General features: G+C 49.0%; 1 protein-coding gene across 1 annotated transcript in view; it reads right to left on the reverse strand.

Moving 5' to 3' along the window:
* Window positions 1-16,017, reverse strand: part of ACAD9 (acyl-CoA dehydrogenase family member 9) — a 330,356-nt gene that overhangs the window by 177,887 nt on the left and 136,452 nt on the right. The window lies entirely within an intron of this gene.

The raw sequence follows: 16,017 nt of genomic DNA on the forward strand, positions 1-16,017 counted from the left end.
TTTAGACCCTGGCATCCATTCAGATGGTACTCCAGGTATACTCTGGAAGAGGATCAGCCTTCCTATTTTGGGATCCCCCTTTATTAAGCGATCCCCCCCCTGCCTTCAAAGCACTAATGGTTTCCCGAGCAGGCACCATTTTTAAAGCACCCACTCTGTAAACCTTTTGCACTGGGAAAATAAGGGATTTTGTTTTTCAATTGAAACATATAAATGGCCCTGACAAACTGGGAGTTTTCTCCCTGCATGTGCGTGTATTTTTAAAATGCCTGTCTGCTATGCATTGCAGGGTGGACACAAGCAGGCAAAAGAAGCGACGGTAATACCGGACTTAATAGAGATGGCCTGCGAGGTCAATGCTTTACACTGTTGAACCAAGCGTAGGGTCTGTTGTTGTAAACAAAGCTCTTCACTCAACTCTAAATTGAGTTTGGTGGGGTGGTAGCATCACCGATATACAGCAATACTCCCACTCCTCTAAACTCTAAATAAGGCGGTAAGTCTGTAAAGACATATTTAAAGTTCGCTCAGCTGGGTTTTCAGGTATATATTGTTGACCACTTTCTCTCACCGCAAGTACCTCAGAAACTCCGAGATAGCTACTTCATTAGACGAGACCAGCAAGGTAGCAACATGAAAAATGCATAAGAGGCTGTCAGTGTGACTTGTTTGCACCTATAGGCAAAACAACACACACTCAATTTTTAGAACTGGGTTGTTGGAAAGTGGCCCTCTCTGAAGGGTTAACCCAAACTTTTTCCTCCTACCTCTTTTTCTGACCTAGTTTTCTTTGGCTTTGGGACTCTGGACACTTTACCACTGCTAACTTGTACATGTGCTCTCTGCTTTAAACATAGTAACACTGGCTTACCCACTCTTGGCATATTTCATTTACTTATAAGTCCCTAGTAAAGTGCACTACAGGTGCCCTGGGCCTGTATATTAAATACTACTAGTGGGTTTGCAGCACTGATCGTGCCACCCACTCACACAGCCATTTAAACATGTCTCAGGCCTGCCATTGCAGGTCGACTATGTGAAGTTAACAAGACCATGTGACCTTGCACGTTAAACCTCTTGCCAGGCCCAAGCTTTCCTTTTTAATACATATAAGACACCCCTAAGGTAGGCCTGGACAGCCCAAGGGTAGGGTGCAGTGTGTTTAAAAGGTGTGTCATGTACTTTTAAGTTTTACAGGTCCTGTAGTGAAAAACTCTTAAATTAGTTGTTCCACTACTCTAAGGCCGATCTCTCCGATGAGATAACATTGGGATTACTGTATTACATTTTATAAGTGTAATTTCTGATTGGGAAGAGATTGGACCCTAAAGTTTTGTGTCTCTGGAATCATGATTTAAATCAAAACTTATGGTGAAATCAAATGTTAAATTCTAATTCTGAAAATGCCACTTTTAGAAAGTTGAACAAATATACTGACCAGCACTGCAGTAAACACTGTGCACTAGAGTCCACCTGGACCCTGAAGTCTTCAAACTTATAGTTCAATAATAATATGAGATAAAACAGTTATGTCTCATACATACTATATTATACTTTGTTTAGCTCATGGCTCGTTATTCAACATTCAGATGTCAATGCATATACAAGTTGAAATGCATATATGGTAAATCACAGATAAACAAAATGTATGCAATCATTACATCATGATCAACACAAGCAAGTATAATATGATCAATAATGTCAAAACATAAATGTTTATAAAGCAGCCCGATGCATGTTGCCATTTTCTAACTAACCATTTGGTGCATGCTTCCACTTGCTGAATACCTGGGGTGGGTGACAGCTGGGCTATGTGCAGTCCCTCTAGACAACTCTACACAATGGGAGTCAAGGTGTGACTTGATTGGCCTTAATGGGCCATTAATTGGCTTGATGAGGGGAGGAGCAGAGCACAGCCTCACACTTGCACCTGAATATGTTGTGTCCTGTCCCCATACAAGGAAGTCCTTATTCCCCTGTAGTGAGTCTGCAGCCACGGCAGGAAGGAGAGGTTCACTGTTCACTTCAAAGCCCCTCTGCCCCACTTCAAATGCCCAACTGGGTAGAAGTACTGGACCTCTGACACCACCAACTCAGTTCACTTCAGGACCTGAAACCAACTGGCCAGGAAGAAGACCTGCTGTGCTAAGGACTGCCACTGTGCTGGACTGCTTCTCTGGAAGACGGATGCCTAGCTGCGCTGCCCTGCTGCTCTCTCTGAATGGACCTTCATCAATTGACCGAGAGTGACTCCAAGATTTAGCTAACTAGCCTCCTGTTCTTAGAAGACTCAGGTACTTCAAAGTCTTATCTCCTACTCCTCTGTCTGGTGCACTAAAAGTGGACCCAGGTGCAACCTCTGCTGGAGAGGTAAGTATCAACATCGGCGCTGTTGCGGGAACAGGACAGGCACATCGCACTCGGAACCGCCGCATAGTACTCGGAACCGCCACATCGCCGCCAAAGCAGAAGGATGATCAGCACATCCCTTCGACTTAGGGGAAACCAAGCGCAGTGGCCTCAGAACCAACGCATCTCTAAACGGGGCCTTCAGAATGGGTGGACCCATTGTTGAACAAGTTACTTACCTTTGGCATCACAATATCTGGTAGAGACAATATCTAGTTAAAGATTCCTTACCTTTGAATTTCCGAGGCATCAGGCTGGATCCGCAAAAGTTTCAGTGAGCAGTACCCCGTGCTGTCAGGTGGCTACATTTGGCTCTGCGTGACGTTATTGGCGTTGGTTATGATGTCGCAGTCACCTATATAAGCACCACTCACGCGCACGGACGTCAGAACTTTTCACTTTTCCACACCAGAAGGACAGAGCCTTGAAGTGACTGACTTTACTGGGTGCCATAATGAGGGCCCTGATAAAGGGCACAACCATAGCCCTAACCAATAAGTCTGCAGAGTGGGAAGACATGGGTGGATCTGTAAGGAATCAGCAACTAGATATTGTTTATACCAGAAAAAGCGTTACCGAAGGTAAGCAACTTGTTCATCTGATAGAGACTTCTAGCTGCAGATTCCTTACCTTTGAGTAGATACTCAAGCCACAACATGCTGGCGGTGGGCTGTGGACAGACTGGTTATACCAGGAAGTCCTGCAGGACCGAAAGGGCGAAACGCTGATCCCTGCGGACCGGACTGTCCAGGCAGTAGAGAATGGAAATCATGTGCAAAGACACCCATGTTGCTGCCTAGCAGATGTACAGGACTAGGACACCCCAAGCCAATGCAGTGGTCACAGCCTTCCCCCTAGTGGAATGGGCTCTTAATCCCTCAGGGGGCTGCTTCTTAGCCAGAGCTTTGCAGATCTTAATGCAGAGAACATTCCAGCAAGAAATGGTAAGTTTTTGCACTGCTCGACCTTTCTTAGCTCGCACGTACTCCACAAAGAGTTGATCATCCACCCAGAACTCTTTTGTGCGGTCAAGGTAGAATAACGCTCTTTTTGGGTCCAGGCGGTGGCGACGCTCCTCTTCCTTAGAGGGATGCTAAGGAAACAAAAAAGGTGGACAGCTCGATTGATTAACCCAGATTGAATGGGGTCACCACCTTCGGCAAGAATGAAGCCCATGTGCGTAGCACCACTTTATCTGCAAAGAACATCCAGTAGGGAGGCTTGGATGACAATGCCTGCAACCACTCAACCTCCAGGCAGATGGTAATACCTCTAGAAAGGCTGTCTTGATGCTCGCACGTACTCCACAAAGAGTTGATCATCCACCCAGAACTCTTTTGTGCGGTCAAGGTAGAATAACGCTCTTTTTGGGTCCAGGCGGTGGCGACGCTCCTCTTCCTTAGAGGGATGCTAAGGAAACAAAAAAGGTGGACAGCTCGATTGATTGACCCAGATTGAATGGGGTCACCACCTTCGGCAAGAATGAAGCCCATGTGCGTAGCACCACTTTATCTGCAAAGAACATCCAGTAGGGAGGCTTGGATGACAATGCCTGCAACCACTCAACCTCCAGGCAGATGGTAATACCTCTAGAAAGGCTGTCTTGATGGTAAGCAGCCAGAGGGGACAATTATGCAGCAGTTTGAAAGGAGCACACATGAGGAATGTGAGGACCAAATTAATGTTCCATTGAGGCATAGCAAAGGGCGTAGGTGGAAACATTTGTACAAGCCCTTTTAAGAATCTATGTAGAACAGGAGATTTAAACAGAGGGGATTGGCCTGGCATACGCAAGAAAGTGGATACAGTAGAAAGAGAACTATTGAGCGCACCCAACACAGAGCCCTGCTGGGCAAGGGTAAGAATAAAAAAAAGGATAGTAGATAAAGAGGCAGAAAGCGGGTCAATAGACCTTTCTGTACACTTTTTTACAAACTGTTGCCAACAACAGGCGGATAGAGTCTTAGTGGAGGGCCTCCTGGATAGCAAGTTAACCTCACATACTTCAGGAGGATGGTAAAAAACTATAAACTGCTGTTGCTCAATCTCCAAGCATGAAGGTGGAGAGTTGACAGGTTCTGGTGGAGGACTCTCTTCTGCTGCTTTGGCAGAAGATCCTCCCAAAGGGGCGGCCTTAACGAAGGATCGATGCTCATTTTCAGAATCTTTGGATACAAGATTGTCCTTGCCTAGTCCAGAGCTACAAGAATGACTTGGGCCGGGCATTCTTGATCTTCTTCAGAACCTTAGGCAGAAGTGGTATGGGTGGAAAGGCATAGAGTAGGCATGAGCTCTACTCGCGATGAAAAGCATTGCAGAGCGATAGCTGCCTTGGAAAATCTAGTGCACAAAACCGATGACAATGTGCGTTCTCTTCGGAGGGGAGAAGATATAACCAAGGCTCTCCCTACTGCTACAAGAGACCTTGCGGCACCTCCCACTGGAGACACCATTTGTGATCCACTAGGCGTAGTTTCTCCGCTCTGGCGTTCAGAGAACTTGTTAGATTTTGAACCACCAGGCTTATACCCTGCTGTTCCAGCCATGTATGGAGACGTAGAGACTCTTGACAAACTGTCTACGACCCAACCCCGCCTTGCTTGTTGCAGTACCACATGACTGTGGTGTTGTCTATGAACAATACCAACCGGTATGCCCGAAGTTCCAACAAATTGATGTGGAGCCCAACTCTCCGGAGACCAGTGTCCCCTAATCTCCACCTCTCCCAAACGGCTGCCCCATTCCAGGAGTGACATATCTGTCACCACTGTGTGATCTTGTTGGGGAAGGGAGAGGGGTCTGCCTCTGACCCAATCATGGTTCGTTACCCACTACTGCAGGTCCTTTACAGATCCTGTTAGGATCTGGACCATGTTGGAGAGATTCCCGGAGGATAAGCCCAAAAAGGACTGCGTCCAGAATGGCTAAGATGAAAGGGAGCATCCGAGAAGGAGTCAGGTGTGACTTTGGCACATTTATAGAGAACCCCAGCGAAAGCAGGAGGTCTGCCATATGCTGGAGGTGAGAGACAACAGCATAGGGCGAAGAAGTCTTCAACTTGCAGTCATCGAGGTAGGGTGAAGACTGAAATCCATAACATGTGTAGATAAGCTGCAACCACCACCATCACCATGGTGAACAACCGAGGGGCGCTGGCAAGGCCAAAAGGTAGCACGGTAAACAAAGTGCTCTTGGCCTACCTTGAATCGCAGGTAATGTCTGTGGCCTGGCAGGATGGGGATATGAAAATACGCATCCTGCAGGTCCAACGCTGTAGGTAAGTAGGATCGGCTTTCATGGTTACCCCCATTTTTTGCTGGGGTTATACTGTTTTCTGACTAGTCTGAACTGACTGTGATGTCTCCCTAAATTTGACTATGGTAAGTACTTTGGTACCTTCCCAATTCCCTAAGTCCCTAATATATGGTACTAAGGTACCCAGGGCATAGGTACACCAGGGGCTGCAGCATCTATTATGCCACCTATAAGACACCACTCAAACTGTGACTATAGGCCTGCTATTGCAGACGGAGTGAGGTGGTGCTAGCACCATTTACAACAGATAAAAGATTCCTTATATCTGGGGTCACTGCACTTAAAACCTATAAGTCAACCCTAAGGCAGCCTAACAATTCTGAGGCAGGGTGTTTAGTTATAAGTCTGGGGGAGCACATCTAAACTTGTAGGAGCGGGTTAAAGCCCGATTATACAGTATCCGTGTATCAAACATTCAAGTGTGTAAGGGGCGCTTAATAACTAAAACATAGCCTGCCTGTTGGCTCTCACTTCACTCTCTAGCACTGATTTTTCCTCCCAGGGGGCACCCACTCACTGTCTAGCACTTAAAACCAGCCTGGTTAGCTACCGGTGAACAATCTGCCTCTATGCAAAGGTAGGCCATGATGACCTCGAGGTCCCAAAAGGCAGCCTTTCCACGAGGCCTGTGCGCTGCTTAAGCTTTAGTAACTCTCCTCCATCTCTTACCTCCGGGGGGAGGGGGGCTCACCTCCCTCCCTCCCTCGGGTGCCGCCTCCTCCGCACGTTAATAGAATCAGTGCTCGTTGCTTCTCTCTCACTCACTAATACGGACTGAGCCACACTCGCGCCCTCACCTCATGCGCTCTACGTAACGCTCACTACACACACACTCTCTACATCGCCAGGCACCCGTTCGGTAACATCTGTGCGCCACAACTTACACTATGAAAAAAAGCGCCATGTAAGCCTGCATTCCGCTTTATTTTACACTATCAGATTATTACAATATGCAAAAAAGCATCATGTAAGGATAAGTTACTTACCTGTAATCCTAGTTCTCTTCAAGGGGTATACTCATCACAGTCAAAAGCACTGACTAATCACCGCCCATGTGCTTGACCCCGGAGCAAATACAGAAATACATATATATGTGTATGTTTAGAAGAACAAGTTACTTACCTTCGGTAACAATGTATCTGGTAGAGACATAATCTAGCCGCAGATTCCTTAACTTAGAATATCCCTCAGGTGTCAGACTGGTCTGTAAAACTTTGCGCAGCCTCACCTCTGCAAGCCGAGGGACGGCGCTGTATGGCTCCGACCTGACGTCGTCCATGGACGCAACATCAGCGAAGCCATATATGCCCCGCCCTGGCGCGCCAACATCAGTTTTCGTCAGAGACCTTTTCTGCATCAGAACGCAAAGCCACCACCAACAACTGTGAAAATATGGGAACAATGTGCATAAAAAGAAAAAACAAAGTATGGTGAAAAATATCACTATAGAAATACAGTGCCAGGCACTGTATATTGTTAACTAAGGGTGAGTGGGAAGGAACAGAGCATCACTCTGGGAGGGACCCCGAAATTGTTAAAACCAAAACCTCCCCTTGAGGCAGAACAGGATGCAGAGCAGAGGCAGGATTCGAACCCTTGGCCTGTGTGAGCCTGTGCCACCAGAAGCACAAGACTTACACCCGAGCCATAGCTCATTGGTGAACCATCACAGCAGCTGTCAAAAAGGCTAAGACAACAATATAAGATAGTGAAGGGAAACCAGTCCAGAACCCAGGAGTAAGGACAACTACCATAAGGCGTCAATCAAAAGGAGACATCAGAACTGAATAAGGGGCCTACCAAATGTAACATTGCCAGAGACTGGAACCACTAGAGTGCAGGGAAGGCAAGAAACCTCAAGCAGTAGAAGAAAGGATTGAGACTCACAACAGACAACCCAGGGCAAGGGTTGTCAAGGACACATGGAATACGGCCTACCGTCCAAATACAAGGAAGGGTAGAGCAGAGTCACGAGACAGAATGTAGCATCGTGAGTCGGAGAGAAGAGACAACGTCACCCTGCAGAGGAGTAAAGCCACCCAAAGGGAGGCGAAGGCAAGAAGCGCAACCTGAAAAGGTTGTCACAGGCATTAAGGAATATGCGGCTAGACTATGTCTCTACCAGATACATCGTTACCGAAGGAAAGTAACTTGTTCATCTGATGGAGACGTCTAGCCGCAAATTCCTTAACTTAGAATAGATACCAAAGCCATACCCATAGAGGAGGCGGGACTGCGACTAAACCACACTAAGGTCCAAAAGAACCTACCCGTCAATAAATGACCAAAAGAGTGTTGTCAACCAAAGGGTGAAACACAGTGGGGACAGGAATGACAGCACAGCCAACCACCGGACCCCTATGCACTGAGAGAGCGGGAATCAAGGGGAGGCTAGGGCACCACAGCCCATCCAGAGTAACACGAAAACCTCGTATGTAGAGGGGATGAGAGAAGAAAAACACCAAGCCAGAACGCTTGTGCCTAATGGACAAACGCTGAACTTTGAAAGAAGACAACCAAAGATGCATGAAGGATCCACAGGATCCAAGATGTCAACAAGAAGCCAGAGCTAGCCCCAGCCAAACACGCACAGCGTAAACACTGTTGAACCTGCTCCTGTAAAGATACGAAGGAAGCAGGATATGGACTCCTGCCCAGCACAGGTCGGCATGGAACAAAAACACATCTAGTAAAGAAACTGGTATGAAAAGAGAGTTCAGCACCTTGCAGGGAATAGAACTGAACCACATGGCGTGAAAGAACCGCAGGATGCAGCAATCGACAAACCCAACTTAAAGGACTGGCTAAGTGGCATGGCGGACAGAACGTGCAGCGCCCTCACACATACCCCAGAAGAAGAGTACTGCGGAGACCCTTGCTAATGAGACATGTGGAGATCATCAAAAGAATGCCCCTACACCGCCCGAAAGAAACTCACACACGGCCAGGAGGAACACCATGAAGCAAGACAGCAACGGGCCGCACAAGCCATGAGGAAGAAGATTGGCGCAGAAACAGCAGCAAGAAGATGCTGAAATCCGGCCAAAGCCAGGCACTAGGGTACGCTCAAAAGTACCCGCATTTATACAGAAAGTGGGACTAGTCCAGGCAATAAGCAGCGTCTGCCGTCAGTCCGGAAGAGAGAGAACAGTTCCCTTGCAGGACAATTAATTAATTTTTTTAAAGAAAAGACTAGCCGAACAAGGGAGTACTAAGGACCAACTCACAGGTCCTGGATGCCAGGAAGAGCATGGTTCAAGGAGAACCGTCTCTACGAGTCCGCCATATCGAAGAATGCTAGTGGGACGTAGAGATCCCTATGCGAAAGCAGTGGGGATGTGGAGAAAACTGTTGGGGAATAAGCCAAAAGGCCATACTAACCTACAACAGAGAGGCCCACGCCAACCCCTTACTTGGGAGAACAGCCCAGAAGTTCAAGTTCAAGTTCAGGTATTTGTATAGCGCACTGCTCACCCAGAGAGTCTCAAGGCGCTTGGGAAAGGGGTTCATTATTTGTCGAATATCCAGGTTTTAAGTTCTTTTCTGAAGGAGATGTGGTTTTGAGTAAGGCGGAGATGAGTGGGGAGTGAGTTCCAGGTTTTGGCAGCAAGGAAGGAGAAGGATCTGCCACCCAAGGTGGATTTTCGGAAGCGCGGGACAGTGGCACGGGCTTGACTGGACGATCTTAGTTGGCGGGTGGGCTTGTAGAAGGATAGTCGAGTGTTGAGGCATTCAGATCCTAGATTGTAGAGGGCCTTGTGTGCGTGGGTGAGAAGGCGGAATGTAATTCTTTTGTTGACGGGAAGCCAGTGGAGGTCTTTTAGGTGTCCAGTGATGTGATCTTGGCGAGGGATGTCTAAAATGAGTCTCGCTGATGCATTTTGGATGCGTTGTAGTTTTTTCTGTAATTTTGCTGAGATTCCGGCGTATAGTGTGTTACCGTAATCCAGTCGACTCGTGACCAGTGCGTGAGTGACAGTCTTTCTTGTCTCGAGGGGGATCCAACGGAAGATCTTTTTGAGAATGCGAAGTACGTTGAAGCAGGAAGAGGAGACTGCGTTGACTTGTCTGGACATCGAGAGAGAGGAGTCTAGGATGAAGCCAAGGTTGCGTGCGTGGTCTGTGGGTGTGGGTGCTGTGCCCAGAGCGGAGGGCCACCAAGAGTTGTCCCAGGCGGAGGGGGAGGATCCTAGGATGAGCACCTCCGTTTTGTCTGAGTTGAGTTTTAGGCGGCTGTGTTTCATCCAATCGGCTACTTCTTTCATGCCTTCGTGGAGATTTGTTTTGGCGGTGTTAGGGTCTTTGGTGAGGGAAAGGATAAGCTGGGTGTCGTCGGCGTATGAGATGATGTTGAGGTTGTGTTGACGCGCGATGGAGGCGAGTGGGCTCATGTAAACGTTGAAGAGGGTGGGACTGAGTGAAGATTCTTGTGGTACGCCACAGATGACTTCAGTGGCTTCAGAGTTGTACGGGGGGGAGTCGGACTCTTTGAGTTCTCCCAGTGAGGAATGAGATGATCCAGTCCAAGGCTTTTCCTTGAATGCCGATGTTGCTGAGGCGTTGTATAAGGGTGCTGTGGCAGACTGTGTCGAAAGCGGCGGAGAGGTCGAGTAGAATGAGGGCCACTGTTTCACCGTTGTCGAGTAGTGTTCGGATGTCGTCAGTTGCTGCAATGAGGGCGGTTTCGGTGCTGTGTTTGGCTCGAAACCCGGATTGAGATGGATCGAGGGATTTGTTGGATTCAAGGAAGGCGGCGAGTTGTTTGTTGACGGCTTTCTCGAGGACTTTGGGAGGAGGGATATGGGTCGGTAGTTTTTAAGTTCAGAGGGGTCTGCTGTGGGTTTCTACAGCAGGGCGCTGAGTTCGGCGTGTTTCCAGCTTTCTGGAAAGGTGGCAGAGTTGAACGAGCAGTTGATGACATCACGGAGATGGGGTGCGATGATGGAGTCTGCTTTGTTGAAGATGTGGTGGGGGCAGGGGTCAGTTGGTGAGCCAGAGTGGATGGAGTTCATTAGGCGGATGGTGTCTTCAGTGGTGATTGGGTTCCAGGCGTTAAGGTTGTTAGTTGGCGGAGTACGATCTAGGAGGGGTGGGGAGGGGTGAGCGCTGGGAGTATTATGGAAGCTGTTGTGGATGTCGGCAATTTTGTTGTAGAAGAAGGAGGATAATGCATCGCAGAGGTCCTGGGAGGGAGTGATGTTGTTGGATGCAGCGGTGGGGTTGGTGAATTCTTTGACGATGTTGAAAAGTTCCTTGCTGTTGTGAGTGTTGTTGTCAAGACGATCCTTGAATGCTGATTTCTTGGCGGATCGGATCAGTTGGTGGTGTTTGCGGGTGGCTTCTTTGAGGGTGGACATGTTGACTGTGGTTGGGTTTTTTCGCCATGTTTTCTCCAGGGTGCGGCAAAGCTTCTTGGATTTTTTAAGGTCATCATTGAACCAGGGAGCCTTTTTGCTGGTTGATTTGATCTGGTGTTTTTTCAGGGGTGCTAATTCGTCAGCACTGTGGGTGATCCATCTGCCAGGCCATGTGAGGTAGAAACTATCGAGCATAGACCTAGACCCGGAGTCTGATCACTACAGACAACCGAGCGGCGCGACCCTGCAGGACGCCGTAAAAGGGAAGTATATGAGCCCCAGAGGGATACCCATAATGAAAACTCCACAGGAGCGTACGAAGGCAAAGGCAGACACCTGCCACCCGCCAATACCCCACATGGGGCAAGGGAAACCCCCTGGCCAGAAGGGGGGGGGGTCCTCTTGGCAAAACAGACAATTAGAGGACTTGAAAACAAAAACAACTCAGCCAGACGGCTATACAGACAAAATAGAGGCACCAATCTGCCTCTGATAAGAACTGGTCAGTAAAGGAAGACCGCAATGAAGAAGAAAAGCCAATTGGTCAGTGGCACAGCAGAATTATGGCAGCCCTGACAGAAGCCTGGAGATCACAGAGTCAGCGTGGGACCCAAAAAGGTCTATCCCATTAAACGGCATGTCTCGGAGGCTCTCCCGAATATTATCAAGGAAGCGACTGTCACGCATCCAGGCATAATGGCACAAAGCCACCGACCGTGCAAGAGCACGCCCCTCAGAATCTGTGGTATCCAGGGAGAAGCGTATTGTAAAATGAGCCATTTGCTTGCCGTGAAGGCCCAGACGGAGTAACTCAGGGCGCAATTCCTCCGGAAGGGAAGAAAGTTTAGCCACAGAGTCCTAGAGCGCAGAGGACGCCCGTGCAAACATGCATGTAGTGTTTAAAGCGCAAATGGCGGCGCTAGAAAAAGCATAAAACGGTCTTCCACATGTATCCAGCCACCTGGATTCCCGGGTCGAAGGAAACAAGGGCAATGTGGAGGAGTCCTGCAACCCAAAAGCCGCCTGAAGCACCATGCCCTGAGCAGTAGGGTGGAGGGATAGACAAAGTGGATCCCCCGGGGCAGGGGGGGTGCCTACCAGTAATAGCCCAATCAACCGGGGCCCCAGAAGAGGGTTGTGCCCAAGCGCCACACAGTAGCTCTAATAAAGCGCCCCCAAGGGGTATCAATGGCTCCACGGTAATGGGTTCAAGATGAAGCAAATCCATTAAGGAATCGGGAATGAGGGGTACCACAGGAGGCTGAAAGCCAAGGAAAGTAGCTGCTCGATTGATAGACTGCGCATAAGCGGCCCCTAGCTCAGTAATCACCCTAGGAGGGGACAAGAGACCATCCGAAGGAGACCGTTGGGGACTAATCCTCCCAGTTGCCATAAAGAGCGGGGCTGGGGAACGACCCGAGGCCATGCCACACTAGGGACCTGCATAGAGTGGCTCCCGACCAGGGGAAGCAGCAGCATCCTAAAGGGCTATAGCTGAGACTGGTGTCGCCTGACGCTGCTGAGAAGAGAGAAGCAAGGAATCCGGAGGAAGGTCAACCCCATGCGTGGACACTAGTTTCGATGAATGAATGGACACCGGCGGCGATGGATGCGTCAACAGCGCCGTCTGTGGGCGCCGGACGTCGACAGCCTCCACTGGGGACGCAACCTGGGCATCGACCGACGTCGGCTGAAGCGTTGCACCAGACGTGGGCTCAGGCTTAGAGCGGGTGTGGGCGTGTCTGGGCCCAGCTCCAAGCTCGGCATAGTAGACGCCGCCCTCATCGTCCGCGCAGGAAGCTGCACAGGGCTATATGTTGACAGGCAGTGATAGCTTGGTGTCGAACCCGGCGCCGACGCCGTTTCCGCCGTCCGCACAGGAAGCTGCACAGGGCTATGCGCTGACTGGAGGAGTGTGCAAGAGCGCCCCGGCCGGTCTGGGCCACGGCCCAACATCATCGTCTCGTTTCTGGAATCTGAGTCGGTGCACACAACCCTTGTCAGGGAGAGATCTGCCGACGAGGTCCCGGCCTGAGCACCCTCCGCCTCTGTGGGGCCCGAAGACGAGCCAGGGAGATAAGGGGGCTCAAAGTAGGCAGGAAGAGCCCGGAAGTAGGCAGCCATTTAAGAGCGCAAGTCGCTCCGACTCCTCGAAAAGGAGGTTATGGAGGAGGTGACCTTCGGGCCCTGTAGCTGACCCCGTACGAGAGGAGTGGGTGCCAGCGGCACGCCTACGAGAGGAGGAACTCAGAGGACGGTTGTGGCCCCTGTTACCTTTTTTAGGGTGCTGGCCGCAGGAGCAGCCTCGGGAGCGAGCCCCCTCTGGAGAGGGAGAGCGTCGACGAGAAGAAGCTGGCCCGGACAGCGGCGCGGCCAACTGCTTCATCCGGCGTTTCCGGAGAGACTTCGGCTTCGTCTGTTGACAGTTGCTGCATTGCTTCGAATCGTGGTGCACACCAAGGCACCACATGCAAATAAGGTGCGGGTCAGTGCCGGACATCCGACGCGCACAGGCCTCACAGACTTTGAACCCTGAGGGCATTGCACACTGTTCCGGTACAACACCAACGGTATCGAGAAGGCCAGGAACTGCAGGTTTCCAGGATCCGCGTTGTTACGCGGAAAAGAAGAAAAACTGATGTTGGCGCACTGGGGCGGGGCATATAAAATCACTCTGTTTGCATGAAAAACAGTATAGGGCTCTTTACAGTATAATGCTTGGATTTCTCTTACTCTACGAGCAGAGGTGATAGCCACTAAAAAAAGCAGCTTTCCATGTCAAATGTTGTAAAGAAGCTCTATGAATAGGCTCGAAAGGGTCACTCATCAGTTTTGTTAATACAACGTTGAGCACCCAAGGTGCTGAAGGAGCTCTAACTGGAGGGTAAACCTCTTTTAATCCCTCGAGAAAATCTTTGACCACTGGGATTTTGAAGAAGGAAATTTGATTAGGTGATTTTCTATACGCTGCAATAGCTGCAAGATGAACCTTCATAGACGAAAATTTCAAACCAGATTTGGCCAAATACAGTAAATATGGTAAAAACAAATGTTCCTGACCCCTCTTCCACTTAAAAGCATAAGATTGTCTTGTGGAAGGCCTCTTAGCCTCTTTAGAATGTTTATACAGATGTCCGTATTGAAGTACTTCAGGAGCCATGCTGTCAACCGCAGGGATGATACATTGGGGTGGAATACCTTCCCTTCATTCTTGAATAGTCGATCTGGCCGGCATGGTAACCTTCAGTGTGGGACTTCTGATAGCTGAAGGAGATCCGGATACCACCACTGACGTGGCCATTCCGGAGCTATCAAAATAATCCTGGAATTGGTCCTGTAAAACTTGGTGATCACTGTGGGAATCAACAGAATTGGTGGAAAGAGTACGGTAATGTCTGATACTAATTTATCAAAAGGGTATTGACCCGAGATCCCGGTTGGGGAAATCTGGATGCGAAGACGGGACATTTTGCGTTTATAGCATCTGCAAAAAGGTCGATGTCTGGCGTTTCCTATTCTCGGAAGATGCTTTGAATGACTGTCGTTGAGCGACCAGTCGTGCGCTTCGATGTATTCTCTGCTCAGGTCATCTGCTTGGACGTTGAGAGTCCCCGGAAGATGCATTGCTAGAATGTTCAAGTCTCTTGGAAGAAGCCACTTCCAGATGCTTTGTGACTCTAGAGAAAGAGGCCTCGATCGGGTACCTCCCTGTTTGTTTAAGTAATGCATGGTGGTCGTGTTGTCCGTTTGAATCAGAAGGTACTGAGATTGAAGTGACGGGTATAATGATTTGAGAGCTAGGTGCACTGCTCTCAACTCCAAGAGATTGATATGGTAAGTTTGTTCCGTCTCCGACGACAGGCCTTGAACTTGAAGAACCCCCATGTGAGCACCCCATCCCTGGAGTGAAGCATCCGTGACTATTGTTTGTGTAGGAGGGTCCAGGTGAAAGGGAACTCCTTTCATGAGATTGGATCTCTTCATCCACCATCTGATGGAATCTTTGGCCGATTGAGAGAGAATCAGATGATCCTCCCCGCGGCCTGACACTTGCATCCATTGGTTTTCCAGGGATTGCTGCAACTGACACATGTCCAGCTTGGCATTTGGTACGAGGAAGATGCATGATGCTATCGATCCCAGCAGTGATGACACCTACCTGACTGTGGTATACTATGTAAGAAGGTTGCCGCATTTCTACTGAATTGAGGACAACCTCTCCTCCGAAGGACACCCGCTTGCTTCTGCGGTATCCAGTAAGGCACCCAGATAGTAGATCGTCTGAGATGTATTGAAGATTGATTTGTAGTTTACATGAAGGCCCAACCTGTTTAGCAACTTAAGACAATACGAGAGATGACTCTGAAGAAGCAAGTCGTCCAGATAGGGGTGTATGAATATCCTTTGCTTGCGAAGAAAAGCTGCCACCACTGCCATGCACTTGGAAAACGTTCAGGGGGCTGATTTAAGCCCGAACGGGAGAACTTTGAACTTAAAATGTTGGGCAGACACTTGGAATCGTAGAAATTTTCGATGTTTTATGAACAATGGTATATGAAAGTATGCCTTCTGTAGGTCTATTGAACATATCCAATCTCCCTGATGAAGATGGAGGAATATTTGATGTAAAGCCAACATTCAAAATTTCTCTTTGCGAATGTACTTGTTCAGCAGTCTCAAGTCGAGTATTGGTCTGTATTCTCTGGTGGGACCTCTTTTCTGAATCAGAAAATAGTGTGAATAAATCCCTTGTTTTCGTTGTGGAATAGGGGCCCTTTCTATGGCATGCTTTTGTAGGAGCACTTTTACTTCTGCTTGCAACAAGTGGTGTCTATGAAGAGGCTTTTGCTGTGTAGGAACGGAGGGTGGTGGGGATTTGAAAATTCTCCCACTCCACCAGGTGTAACATAATACTTCCTCCCACCGGAGTGGTCAA

This window comes from Lissotriton vulgaris, chromosome 9 (genome assembly GCF_964263255.1).
Source record: "Lissotriton vulgaris chromosome 9, aLisVul1.2, whole genome shotgun sequence".
Classification (NCBI taxonomy): domain Eukaryota; kingdom Metazoa; phylum Chordata; class Amphibia; order Caudata; family Salamandridae; genus Lissotriton; species Lissotriton vulgaris.